The 14,204-nt window shown below is 39.8% G+C and overlaps 1 protein-coding gene across 1 annotated transcript in view; it reads right to left on the bottom strand.

Moving 5' to 3' along the window:
• The window catches only part of RAI14 (retinoic acid induced 14), an 85,458-nt gene that overhangs the window by 20,334 nt on the left and 50,920 nt on the right, over positions 1-14,204 (bottom strand). The window lies entirely within an intron of this gene.

The raw sequence follows: 14,204 nt of genomic DNA, 5'->3' as shown, positions 1-14,204 counted from the left end.
ACCTTATGACTCTCTACAGATGCCTGACAGGAGGGTGTAGCCTGCTGGGGGTTGGTCTCTTCTCCCAGGTAACTCGGGATAGGATGAGAGGAAATGGCCTCAAGCTGCACCAGGGGAGGTTAGATTGGGCATGAGGAAAAACTTCTTGACTGAAAGGGTTGTCAAGCACTGGAAAAAGCTGCCCAGGGAGTTGGTGGTGTTACTATCCCTGGAAGGCTCTTGGACATACTTAAGACACAGGCAGATGTGACACTGGTGGGGGAACACTGTTTAGTGGTGGATGTGGGTTGCTGGGTTAATGGTTGGACTGAATGATCTTAGAGGTCTTTTCCAACCTGAACAACCCCATGATTCTATGATTTTACATGGGCTGCTGTCTCATCAGCTCATATCATATACTTTATGTACTTTATCTAGTCTCACACAATTTCTAGACTTATGTCCCTAGTGATATAATACCATCCCAAAGAATGCCTGGGCTTGGGGAATTAATAAAGAAAACAATCATAATAACTGACTTTGTTCAAGATATTTTAGTCAGAGTAGTCAGATTTAGTCAGATTTAGTTAGATTTTCCCCTTTCAGTGGACAAAATTTAGTTCCTCTAAAACATGATTCTGCATTTCCTTAATTAAACTACCTCAAGTTGTATTTCTGCACTGTCCTTTATAAAGCTCATCTTTCCTTTGTGTATGGGTGGGGGAAAACACTTTACTCTGAGTATCACCTGGAGAAATCAAAGCTACTGAATATTTGAGAGATTGTGCCAGAGATGTATTTTTCCACTTGTGGTTTTGCTGTTCACTTCAAGCACTTGCTTGCTTAAACAGTATGAAACTGCAGACATTACCAACCACACCATGGCAGGATGCACTTCCAAGCATCAATTACCTAAGATGTAATTACAGAACAAACCAAAGAAATTATACTGAATTCAAGCCTTTTTACAGCTGAGATTTTATGTTTGACATCCTCAAGCTGGGCACATCAACATTCACAGAAGCAGTGCTACAGAGATGATGCTGACTTCATTTTGCCCTGAAGCAAAAATGAAGGGAAAGCTTCTGAAAACAGAGAAGTTTATATCCTCCTGATGCATGACATACCAGTGCTGTCAAGTTTTAAGATATGGGCAGACATCCTGCTACCAATGTGAGTCCTACCAACATCAGCCTGATGCGCACAGAGCAGTTTTTTCAGTGGGAGTTACATAAAACAAAAATTAAAGACAAAACACTTCTAATTACTATTTCTTTGTGTGTGGAAAGTTAGAACCATCATCAAATGTGCACCAAACTGAAAAAGCCAGGATTCTTGGGATGCTTTCTAATATCTTTTGAAGGAGGTATTAATTTTTTAAATTTTGTAGAAGGGATTTTCTTCTGGAATGTAAAAGAAACATCATAAATCACAGAGCCACATCAACTAATATATTTAGGAGTTTATATTTTGAACAACTGCTTCCTTTAAGTGTTAAAGCTAACACTGAAAGTTCAGCCTAACCAGGGAAACTTGGAACAACAGGCAGGAATGAAATGGGTATTTCAGACACAGAGTCTGTGAATGACAACACCATGTTTCTCTAAGCCATAGACTTCTTGAAAACTCAGCAGAGAAAGAGACCTACAGACAACATCTCGCAAAGAGAGGAGAATTAATCAAAACAGGAGAAGTCCTGGAACAGAATTGTCTACCAAGTACAGCAAACACCTCACTTCCTAGGAGGAGTCCTTCCTTCTACACTGGCTGCTGCTGATTGCAAATGGCAGACAGGCAGCACTTAAGCCTTTCTCTGCAAATATAAAAGCATTCTGTGTGTTCATCCTGTGAATTCTACTGCCATAATCAAACTGAAGAGTTAACACGTCCAGGAGCACAAGCAGGGCTGCTGCTGTCTGTTCTCCAGTCATTCAAAATCAAAACTTCATGTACTTGGTGACCAATGCAAAGTTGTGTAAACATTCTTTGGAAGAAATGGTTTCTCAGGCTCTGGGAAAATGACTGGGGGAGGGACACAAGAGGAGTCTGACAAATTCCAACACCTCTAATTTAGCCAGCACAACATACCAGCAAAATACCAAAACATGTTCTGATACATTTGTGTAAACACAAAATACAATCAAATTCTCTTATGTATTAGGAAGACTGTGAAACACACACTTGGCTAACTTACATTTGACAATATTCATAGTAATAATAAATACCTGAATAATAATAACTTGGCTAAATCTGGGGCACTGAGATTTTACGGACAGACTTTGTAGGACGGCGCCAAATGCAACATGAACACGCAAGTGCTAAAGAAGTTTTATTTAGGTAAAATCTGACTGTAAAAAAAATCAGAGAAAATTAAAAATAACTTTTTTCAGGCTATGCTCCTATGAACACATGAATCCCACCAACAAAAACAATTCCCATGGCAGTTCTCAACAAGTCATCACACACGCAGATGTTTTATTTCACAAAGAACGGCTTGCTGTGTGTCTCCTCTCTGCATCCTTTTTCTGGTACTGCCTCTAACATAAACCTGTGGTGAGATATTTTTTTCTTAACAGTCTCAGAGCAATTGGAAGGGAATGGGGGATATGCTTACTTAACTGCTGATTTAGTTAACAGAGTCCTGCTCTATAGAGAGAACAACTCCAGAACGGAATGAACCTATCACAGTCATATTAAAGCTAAACTATTAGTGTTGGACAAACCCTCCCCCTTAAGAAGCAATTCTGATTTTAAAGTTAATAGCCCCTGCTTTGGTTTGGGGTTTTTTTGCATCGGTTTTGTTTTTTGGGTTTTTTTTTGGTTTTTTTTTTAAGGTTTTTTGAAGTTAAAAAAACCCAAACAAACAAAATAGCCGACTCAAACAAACAAAGAAAAACCCCAAACCCAAACACTTGAGTAGTAAATACTGAAGAATCCTATATAGCAAGGCAGGGTCTTGAAACAAAGAAGACTGTAGACAATCATTTCAGAATAATTCCTAACAAGCTACATAATTTCCTAAAATACTTGAGGCAAAAACTGCAGGTTTCCAAATACTGGAGTTCTCACCATCTGGACGCCTTAAAGAGTGGTGCATTTTACTTGCATCTCCTATGAATAAACTTTCCTTGATATGAAAGCAAACAACTTTTCCTCCCATTTCCTGGTTGTGCAATGACTTAGGTACACAAAAACAAACATGTAAGACTTCATTTGGACCAAGGGCCACACTGAGGGTTGGATTCTCATTCAGCTGAAGATCCCATTACAACATAGTTCATTTTCCCTTCACAATAGCTAAGCCTGTTACTGCCACTTAGAGCTACGTCTTGATAGCTCAGCCTGAACTGTTTTGAGATAGATTACTTTTATTGCTGCAAAACATTTCTGTTCTTCCTGAGGAGCAGGATGGTCTCTTTTTGTTGTACCCAGACATTTCAGTGAGCAGAGGAGCAGCTACCATTCCCAGTGATTCAAGACCCACCTCTGCAGCAGGTAGAAGATCAGTAGGTTGACACTTCTTTTTCCTACTGGGAATGTACAGGTCTCATATTTACTCAGTACTTAACAAGAAAAGGTGAAAAATTATGTTAGTTGTGAAGGATGCAAAGCCCAGTTGGAATAAACAGACTTTTAGAGTGAAAGTGAATTCATTTCATGAGGTTCAGGTTCAACTGAAGGATATCACCTCAAAATCTTGTCAGGACCTCAAATTTTTTAACCTGAAATGTTACTCAAATAAAACCCCCACATTGATAGAGGCTTTTTATGATGCTTGCTGCCTGAACAGAGGACACAGCTGTGTATGACATCCCTGAACTACTCTGAAGCAGCAGATTTTTTACAGATAGATGTCAACGGGTGAAGCACTTACATCTGTCCTAAACAGCTCATGCCTTATTGAGGGCAAATGACCTTTTCCCCATTTTGGTCACAATATTAAACCAGCAAGGGAATGAAGACTTCTTTAACCAGCATCTGACAGACAAAGCACAACAGTTCAGATAGAGCCAGTCTTTGACAAAAGACCAAGAATGAGTGTTTCCAAAAATTATTTAAATGTCAGTCTAACTCAAATGAAAAAGGACTGTAATTTTTACCACTCAGTTCACATAAAACTTTTCTTTACAAATCATTACACCATAAGTAGAAAGAAATAATCCACATTTAGGGGTTAGACTTGTAAAACTGTAGCTGATGGCAATTGCTAAGGTGGTATTAGCAGTAAGACATGGCTCTGCTAAATTCAGGTTCTCTTCTTAACCATTTGCAGAGCTGCTTCCTGCAAATCCTCTTACTGAATGGTATTTTGACAGCTGGCTTAAAACAACTGGGTGGTCCATATATCTAGGGGAAGTGCTGCAAAAGTAAAGAGAAATGTGATAAAATCAGAAAAAAATAAATATCAAGTCTTAATTTAAGACAATAACCTTCTAACAAAGAAATTATCATTTGCAAAAAGAAAAACGGGGTGGCGGGGGGAAAGCAGAATTACACCCAATCAGAGGGTTCAATCTCTGTTTGGCAAGGTCATGCTCCAGAGTTTTTTCTGGGCAGAATTAGCATACTCTGTAACAGATTTTCTCCAAGCCCTGAAAGCACTTCAACACACTACTTACCGAAGTCCAAAGCCAATAAGGAATTTGGCTGAACTATGGATGCTAAGTGAATATTGTATTTGCTATTTCCTATTATGACAAACATGGAAACCAGTCAAGCTTATATGCAACTGTATAATACTATTGTTCTCTGCAATTTCAATCTGAGTGCTCTGAAAATATTTTAAGTGCAATAATGTTTGAAAAACACTATGAACTCATATACACTCATTGTCAAGGTTTATTTTGAGTAAAAACATCCCTCCCCAAGGCAGATCATTCTTCTTCATTTTCTAATGGATGTCAACCCTTTGTTGACTTTTAAAAAGTCTAACTTGCCTTCCAACAATTTGATGATTTATAGTTTCCCCACCAACCAATACCTTCACACAAACAAGAATGATAAAGATACAAAGCTGCATAGAGACCTTGTATTGCTGATAAAATAAAAGAAAAAAATATAAAAAAATTGAATACATTTAAGCTTTGCTACTACCAGATCAGACAGCCAAGCAATTCACCAGCTACTTCAGCCACAAAGTGACTTACTGATAACCTGGCTGACTTTCTGAACTAACTGGAGCTTTTATATATTTTAGAAGCAGCACCTAGCTTACAACGCTATCCCTCAAGGCCTCAACTCCTCCTTCAATAACAACAGCTAAAATAAACACAGTAGATGAAATCCAGCTTTTGGTTGCTTTCCACCACAGGCTGAGTGGCAGAAGCACCAAGAGCTGGTCTGAAGGAGAAAGGGCCACGAGTTACTAGAGCAGCACATTCTTTGCATGAAGAGAATAGCTGGTGTCACACAGGAGGAAGTCCAGTGTGGCCTCCTCTCACATGTAGCACCATGACCAGTCGCTGTAGAAGAATATGGTTTACCGATCAGTGAAGGGCTTGAGATTTTATCAGCACTAAAACAATTTTGAAAGTAAACCCTTTTCGATACACCTCAAACCTAATAATAGAGAAATGACCACCCTCAGATTAAATGATTGGGAAAGCTCCGTAACAGTTCTGAGTGGGAGGTGTCTTCTGCCTTTCTCTGCAAGCCCTCTCTGGGTTGTGCTTTCTCCTTGCACCAGCAGAGGCAGGCAGGTTACTGTGTGGCTGGTGAGCAGACACAGGAAACAAAACCAGTTGGAAACCAAAGCTGCCTTCCACTGCTTCATCACACAGCACAGAGGCAATCTGTTCATGAAAAATAAGGAGCAGCATATAGAATTCACCTTTAACCTAAAATTAAACCATTAATGTTTTGCTATGAAAGTCAAAGGGAACTTCATCTTTTCCTAACTGCATTACCAAGATACTGTCACTCATTTGGGACAATATATGTTGTAGGTAGAACAAGTAATTTAGTTATGGAGGAGCCATACTGATGTCTGGCAGATCAGACTGTCTTAAAAGAAAATTAGACATCTACAGATAATCACTATCAATACTTACCAGTTCTTTGGGGATTTTTATTATTTTCTTTAAACAAATAAAAATTACAGCTTCACACTGCACCCATTTTACCTACTCCCAAGAGCAACTGTAAAAAATGTGGCTTTTCAATAATGGTGGCATTCCATATCATTATCTTGTCACTTGCATACATGCAGCCGAAAGAGTTCAAAAATTATCTTAGGAGGAAGAAAGGAAATACTTTTTGTTTTCAAATCAGAGCTGGCACCAGTACAAGCTGAGAAAATTATGTTTTTAGAGTTTTAAAACAGTCAGTCAATGAGTTGCTGCAAACAGCTTCTAGAGTGCAGTGCAAGATTTTAAGAAGTTGACAGAGGCGGGTATGGATTTACCAGGAGCTGTATGAGATTATTTTCCCCTCTCTCCCCTTTAGCACCACCCACAGTAAAGTGAACTGCTGCACATAGACTGTATCCTTCTATTTTAATATGAGATGGCATCTGCCCTGCCCCAGTACACACAGAACCCTCTGACAAAAATCCTGCGTGCCCCTTCTGTGTAGCATGTATTTTAGGACAACTGTCAAAAAACCAACAAAACCAAAAAACCCACCACTTTTGAAACCAAAACAATGCAGTTTTCATATGAAGCTTCATATATGAAACCAAAACAATGCAGTTTTCATATAAAGTTTCCATCTTTACATCATAGCATGAAAAGTCTTGTTTCAATCATACACACCTCAAGCTATAGGACATTAATAAAAGGCAAGCCTCTTTAATGGCTGTTTTCTTGTAGAAAAGAAGCAATTGCGTCATGCAACAGAGGAGCTGGGAAGCTACAGATTCCTGATTTTAGCCTTCAAACTCAGCAAAATATCCACCCAGCTGCTCTTCAGAGAGATTTCTGGGATCCCCAGCAGCTTTATACTTTTCATTCTCAGGTTGTGCTCTAGCAGTTCCATTTTCACATACAGTTTTCTTTGGCAAACTCTATTACCACATTAACACAAACTCCCACTTCAAGACTGAAATGTATGGACTTTCCTTCCATGTACCATTACTTGTAAACACAAGTGCTCACAATTTAGATTTACCACATAAAGTTTCTTGAACAGTGTCTATTTTAAAATTCCTCAGGAACTAATGTCAGCGAAATGCAACAGAGATTCTGCAAGCAGAAGCTTCAAGGCATTCCTAGATGTTGACAGAAAGTCTGAAATTTAGACATACTTTTTTTATTTTTGGAGTAGTAAAAATTAGTACTTTTTAAAGTAGTACTTTCTAAAAGTAAAAAAAAAACCAAAAAATTGAGTTGTAGGGTAGAAAAATAGCAAAGTATGACAAACGATGAAGTCTCAGAAAGTATAAAGAGCCCAGAAATCTGTGCAGCGTGGCCTGAGCCTCCAAAGCCAAGGAAGGCAGACAAGTAGGGAAGATTACTTCTGATAGTTTCTTTAAGACCACATCCCATGTATAAAGTCCAAACAGGTGCTCAGTTACCTTCTCAGTATTCATGCCCAATGGCACATCATCTTTTTAGCACAGCGTGAAATCCCTGAGGATGTGCCCAGGTAAAGATGACTTTCTTCCAGAAGCTGGGTAAAACCAGCTAGACATCTTCAGTCCTTTCAAGGCCCAACAGAGTTCAAAGTTAAAATTAAGCCCAAAGATGAGAGCAACAACTACATAGTGCAACACAACTCACTTGGTGTTGCTGCCTGTGGGTCAGCAATTGCTGATAATCACCTTTGTATATGGAAAGTCATGAACATTAGAGCAATTTAATCCCGAACCATGTTGGCCTAACAAGAGGCCAGGAAAAGGCTCAAAAGAGGAAGAGCAATTGAGTAAAGGTTAATCTAAAGCAAATATTTTCGTAGTGTGAAAATCCAGCAAGACTTAAGAACTGCATCTAGTCCTCCAAGAACCGATGAGCAGAAATATCCTTATGAACCTGAGGGATACTGACAAGTGATAGCTCAGGATATGTTGTCCTTGATGTTTCTGTACCTTTTAGGTTCATAATACTTCCCATCTCTTCAGATTTGAAGCAACTGTTTGGATGTGCTTATTTTTTTATTAAGCTGTACAAAATGAACTTCTCGTACTTCATGGGATATTTGCAAACCAAGTGCAATAACATGTACTCATAGTAATCACTCTACTTGTAACACATTCAAAGACCATTGGTTAATATGACCACTTCATATTTTTTTAGAAGAAACTCCTTGGATTATTATGGCAATATACTTTTTATTGTGTATTTCAGAATAACTATACTACTTAAGATTCCATATACTGGAAGACAACTAGGGGCTGGGCCACAGGCATGTGCAACTTCAGAGCTTTTCTGAATTTTCATTTACTTTCCAGCTACCTTTCAGCAGTTTCCTAACACAGGACTGTAAAGAAGATAGCAGAAAACAGAGTGAAACATAAATCTAGTAAATAAGCAGCCACCAGCACAGTATACTGCCTGAGACCTCAGTTTGAAGTTAAAAAAAACAAACTTAAGTAAATTCAGCATTTACACATTGCTCTGTTTCGGCTGTCTGCTCCCCTTCCTAGATTAGAGTACGTTTTTATGCCAGTAACAGCCAGTGGGTATAATTAAAATCTACACATACAGCTCATTTGGTTGCATAAATCTTTGAAAAACATGTAAAACAACTGCAGCCCATTATGTAGATATAAATCTGAAAAACAACTGCAGCCTTAACCCTGTCCCCCCCAGCCTTGAAGAGGTTGATTCTGGCCCAACCCATGAGAGGCACGCTTCCTTCATGGCTCTCCTGCCAGCTCAGATGGGACAAGTGCAGGGAGCAGGCACAGCATTCCCCACGGGAAACTGGGGCGCTGGGTTTTGCCTCCACATGAGCCAAACTGCAGCTGTTTCAACCCAGGCATACAAAAACTCCCAATCATCCAGGCTCTCCTCTGATCCAAGCAACTGACAAACGTGTTGAAAGCCAGCCAGGTCTGGCAAAATCTGGGTGTTTGGCAACTCTGCAAATGGAGCTGCATCAACAGGGAATTCCAGTGGCTGCCTCATGCTGCAGTACAGGTTTGGCCAATCCTGCCTGTAGGCAGGAGGCTCACAGGCTCACCCAAACACGAGTACAAGGGCCCTTCAGAAGAGGATTTGCTTCCCTCTGAGATGACAGTCCCACTAAAAGACAATGAAATACAAAATCTCTTAAGAATAGCCATCAGCTGTGTGAAAAAGCAAATTTAGAACAGAAGTCACAAGCTGGCTCAAGAAATTGCAGACTGGTTGTTTTGCCTTTGAACTTCAGATATCATCTGCATGAAGCCCCATGCATGTAAGATGCAAAATCCATTGGGATTCTTAATGCTCAGAGAACTTTATATGGAATAGGGAGTTTGTTTTTTAAATACATGGAATTTGTTTGATTTACAACATAGGAAATCACTAAAGAGATAAAGTAAAAAGTTTAGGATCTTTGGAACTGAAATACAACTAAAAATGATTAATTTCTGTCTCTTCAGAAGATGGCCTGGTTTTTTTTTCCCTAATAACATGAAGCTACAAAAATGCCAAAATAGCCTATAAAAATTACTTTAAAAATGACAGAGCCTGGATGCTGTTGATTTCAAATTCTGTCAATAGTGTAGGCAAGAACTAAAAACTGGATCATGAAATTTTCCAACTCCAGTTGGAAGGGTCAAGTGAGGGGTCAAAACCATCAGAAATGGTCTACACAGTTTCAGTCAAGAGCCAGGAACAAACCACTATCATGAATTCCCCTGCATGGATCTCATTTAAAAGCCTGCATGATTGTCAATGGTGCTTGTAGGCAGTGTGGATTTTTTCATGTATTGCCATGATTTGATTATGAAATCAAAGTTAAGTATTGCTCCACTGTTGTGGAGATAAAAGCATTCCCTCCCACCATACATGAACAATCAGCTCATACTAAACATAATAGAAAGTTAATTAGCCCAATTTAGTATCCTGGCAGTGGACACATTAATCCAACCATGGCCTAGCATTTCTGAGCATTTGTCTAAAGTTGAAAGCAATTTTTCAGGAAACTTAATATCAACATCTTAATTAAATTATATCCCTAGCAAAGCTGCAGGGCAGGGGAGGGGACAAAAAATGAACAATCATGATTTAAACCTAAAAAAAACTTCAAAAAATATTTAGAAAGACAAAAGCTTTTACACCCAGATCTCCCATGGAAATAAAACTTCACAAGACATTTTGGAATAAGAACCAGATTTCAGCCGTCTGTTGGACAGAGATGAAACAAAGGTTGACATCCCTGTGGTCTTTCTTACTTTGTCCATGTTCAGAAACCTAGACATTATTGCGACCATCAGAAATTAAATACTGTGATAAAAGTAATTTTTTTTTTCCTCAGAGATCAAATCGATGTACAGCTCTTCAGCAGCCTGACCCTTGCATTTGTGTGCATCTACATGATGCACTTTTACAGCCCATTTCTCTACCTGGGCAGCGATTTCTTGCCACATTTCAGCAGCCCAGATGGGTTTCCCTCTGCACTACCAATTGCTCCTTTTCTGTCAGTCCAGACACAACCACAGAGTGTTTGCCAACATCCACAAGTCAGTGTAGAGGTAGGGCACTGTTCATTTCTCTCATTCAGCAATTTATAAAGCCAGCAGGCTTTATATATAAAGCTCTGCAACCTGTGCTTCAGTGCCCCCCACTTCTGAGGCAGCTCAAACCCCTTCATAAACTCCCAGAATCTCCTTCTCAGCTGGGGTGTAGCTGGCCTCAAATCCTCTGTATCCCAGACTCCAGAAGCCAAGAGGTTATCCTTGAGTCTCTTCGGGTCCCTTCTTCCCTAGGCTCAAGGAAGGACCATTCTCCCTGGCTGCAGTGTACAGCACATTCCTCACATCCTGCCCCGTTCTGACTGGCCTAAGGGCTTCTGCATGGGCAATCTCCTGCTTAACTTGTTCAAAAACTTCTTGTTGGTCAGGGCCGCATTTGAGATCATGCTTCCAAGTTACTTGACAGAGAGGGCTGACAGTCTGACTGTGCTCTGGAATATGCATTCTCCAAACCCCACAATGCCTAGGAAAGTCTGTGCCTCCTTCAATCTAGCTGGCAGGGACACAGCTGCTATTTTGCTGGCCACACCTACTGGAACTTAACAACTTCTATCCTCCCTTTTTACTCCTAAAACAGAATTTCCTGAGCAGGTCCCTTGACCTTACTTTGCTCTATGGTCTGCAGGGGAAGCCGTGTGAGGAGCAGCTGAGACTGACAGGACACCTCATTGCAGTTACAACACGCTCACAAGTGAGAGCAAATTGGGGGCAGGCACTGATCTCTGCTCTGTGGAGACAGTGACAGGACCTGAGGGAATGGCCTGAAGTTGTGTCAGGGGAGGTTTAGGTTGGGTATCAGCAAAAGGTTCTTCCCCAGAGGGTGGCTGGGCACTGGAACAGGCTCCCCAGGGCAGTGGTCAAAGCACCAAGCCTGACAGAATTCAAAATGTCTGGACCATGCTCTCAGGCACATGGTCTGACTCTTGGGGTGTCTGGTGCAGGGACAGGACTTGGACTTTGATGATTTTTATGGGTCCCATCCAACTCAAATTGTGCATCATTCTATGTAATCTTCCAATAGCTTCTTTTAAGGTAAATATTATTACATAGAAGGAAACATTCTCTCTCAAAGGTAATTAAAACATTATCTACTTTTCAAAAAGTGATGTTTTTCATGCGACTTGTCCCCACCTCCTTATTCAGTAAGATCCAAAAGGAAGAAAACAAAAATGAATATTATGTACATAACAAATATCAAGTATTTGCAGTTGGAATATGCTCCAAAATTTATTTTTAGTTCAACCTCCAAGGCATTAAGAGTCTCTTTCAAATGAAAATATATCTTTTCTATTAACTGCTATTGGCAGTAGTTTTGTGAAAGAGTCCTTAAAGCACAAATTTGCAGAAGTTTCTAAAGCTTTTTTGTACCATTGTTAGAGTAATTTTATTGAACAACAACTGATTCAATTGCAGATTAAAAAAATGTACAGAGATCTATTGTTTCACTTAATAGCCAAAAGCATTTAATTCTAGTTTAGTACCTTGCAGAAACATGCAAACATGGCAGTAATGGACTGGCACACTGACAAAATAACTTCAGGACAAGGAAGTGCTACCATTTATACACTGTAAATCCTTTCCAAAATCATTCCCCCACCCCCATCCCTTCACTTCCCCTCAATAATGGCAGTAGCTTCTTAAAATAACAGCCCATTTGAACACTTGATCTTGTGGAAAGTGCAGCACATGAATGAATCCAATCCGATCAATCCCGAAAGGGATCTTTTTGAAAGCCTTTTTTTTTGTTAGTTTAAGTGGATTCAAATGATCAAATTCCAAGCTGGAAAGCCCCATATTTTTGTTTAAGATAGCTGGACCAAAAGAAAAAACAACCAACCTATCTGGCAAAGTAAGACTACAATGACAGAGTCAGATTTCCAGATAGGTTCTATTACAACTATGCTTGGCAATAGTCTGTGCTATGTGAGTGGGAGCAACAATGGAACTGTGTCAACTTATGCCAAAGGTGGATTTGCTCCATGGCCTTAAAAGTGATTTATTGTTTATAGAAAGAACTTAGTCAAAGGCAGGGTGACGGTGTGGAAAGTCAAGCAAGTCTTAAAAAACTATAATTTCATTACTCTGAAAAGGTCTTTTTTAAGTACCTTTTTTTTAAAGAGATACTGCTGAGGAGTTAAACCTCCTAATGAAAATTTGTAAATATTATCTCTAAGAAAAATCTACCTTAGTAGTAGATACCTTAAAATAATGAGGTACCTAGACCTCATTATTTTAAGCACCTCCATTTTATTGCATGTCCACAAGTCACAAAATAAAGGACCTAAATGATAGGGATTAAAAAGGACACAAAGAGGAAATTTAGGAGGTAATGTCCAGAACTGGGCCAAAGCTGGAGCACATCATAGCAGGACTCAGTGGGATGATACATACTGTACACAACAGGACCAATAAAGAATACCCTCAGAGCTGGTCTCTGTTCCTTTCAGCTCAAGCATTTTATAATAGGAAGCTATCTAATTATAAAATGACAACTTAAAAGTACTTCTCTAAGCATGAAAAATTATCCTCTCCACATTCTGTTTAAAATAATAAACTATATTACTATATCTCAAAAATCTGGACAGCACTGTAAATTTTGTTTGTAGGGTTGTTAACAAAAAGACTGAGAAAGAAAAGTCTTAAAAGAAACATGTCACACCTTAAGGGTACAGACAACGATGGAGCTAACAAACCAAACAAAATATTGCAAAATATTGTAATTGTTTCTCCTTTTTGTTTTCAACCACATTCCAAAGTCTTTAATCACCTTATACAGTCTGTTACATAATTGAATCCACCACGTTCTTCTGGTTAGTCAACTTCATCCTAACTAAGTAAACAAACACATCAATATGTACTCACAGGGATCAATAGAACACTCATCCAAAGAGCTCCCTTCCCACATGGCACTGCAGACAACTTTCTAAAATGCAACCAGCAAAACCACATGAGCCTTGTGAGGTTCAACAAGGCCAAGTGATGGTCCTGCACCTGGGTCGGGGCAAACCCAAGCACAAACACAGGCTGGGCATGAACAGACCCAGAACAGCCCTGCCCAGAAGGACTTGGGGTGCTGGTGGAAAAGAGGCTGGACATGAGCTGACAATGTCAGTTCACAGAAATCATACCCCGCTCTTCATCCAAATAATTCTGTGGGCAGCAGGTCAAGGAAGGTGATTCTGCCTCTCTATTCTGCCCTCATGAGAGGGAGCACTGGTCCATGCCATGTCTCTCCAGGCTGTAGACAGGAGTTTTGTGCAGGACAGCGTCAAGTGCTCTGAACAAGTACAGGCAGATGATGTTGTTGCTCTTCCCTCATGCACCACAGCTGGGACGCCACTGCAGAAGGCCAACAAATTTGTCAGCCATTATTTGCCTTTATTGAAGTAATGGTGGCTGTCACCAATCACTGCCTTATTTTCCATGTGCAAGGCTCATGAGAGGAGGCTTTGGGGAGACCTTGGAGCACCTTCCAGTACCTAAGACAGAACCTACAATAAAGCTGGAGAGAAGGGCATATAGAGATAGGACAAAGTGAGTGGCTTCAAACTGAAAAAGGGTGGATTTAAATGAAGTAATAAGAAATCCTTTACTGAGAAAGAGGTGA

Source organism: Molothrus aeneus, chromosome Z, assembly GCF_037042795.1.
Source record: "Molothrus aeneus isolate 106 chromosome Z, BPBGC_Maene_1.0, whole genome shotgun sequence".
In the NCBI taxonomy this organism is placed as follows: domain Eukaryota; kingdom Metazoa; phylum Chordata; class Aves; order Passeriformes; family Icteridae; genus Molothrus; species Molothrus aeneus.
This window is presented reverse-complemented; position numbering and strand designations above follow the sequence as displayed.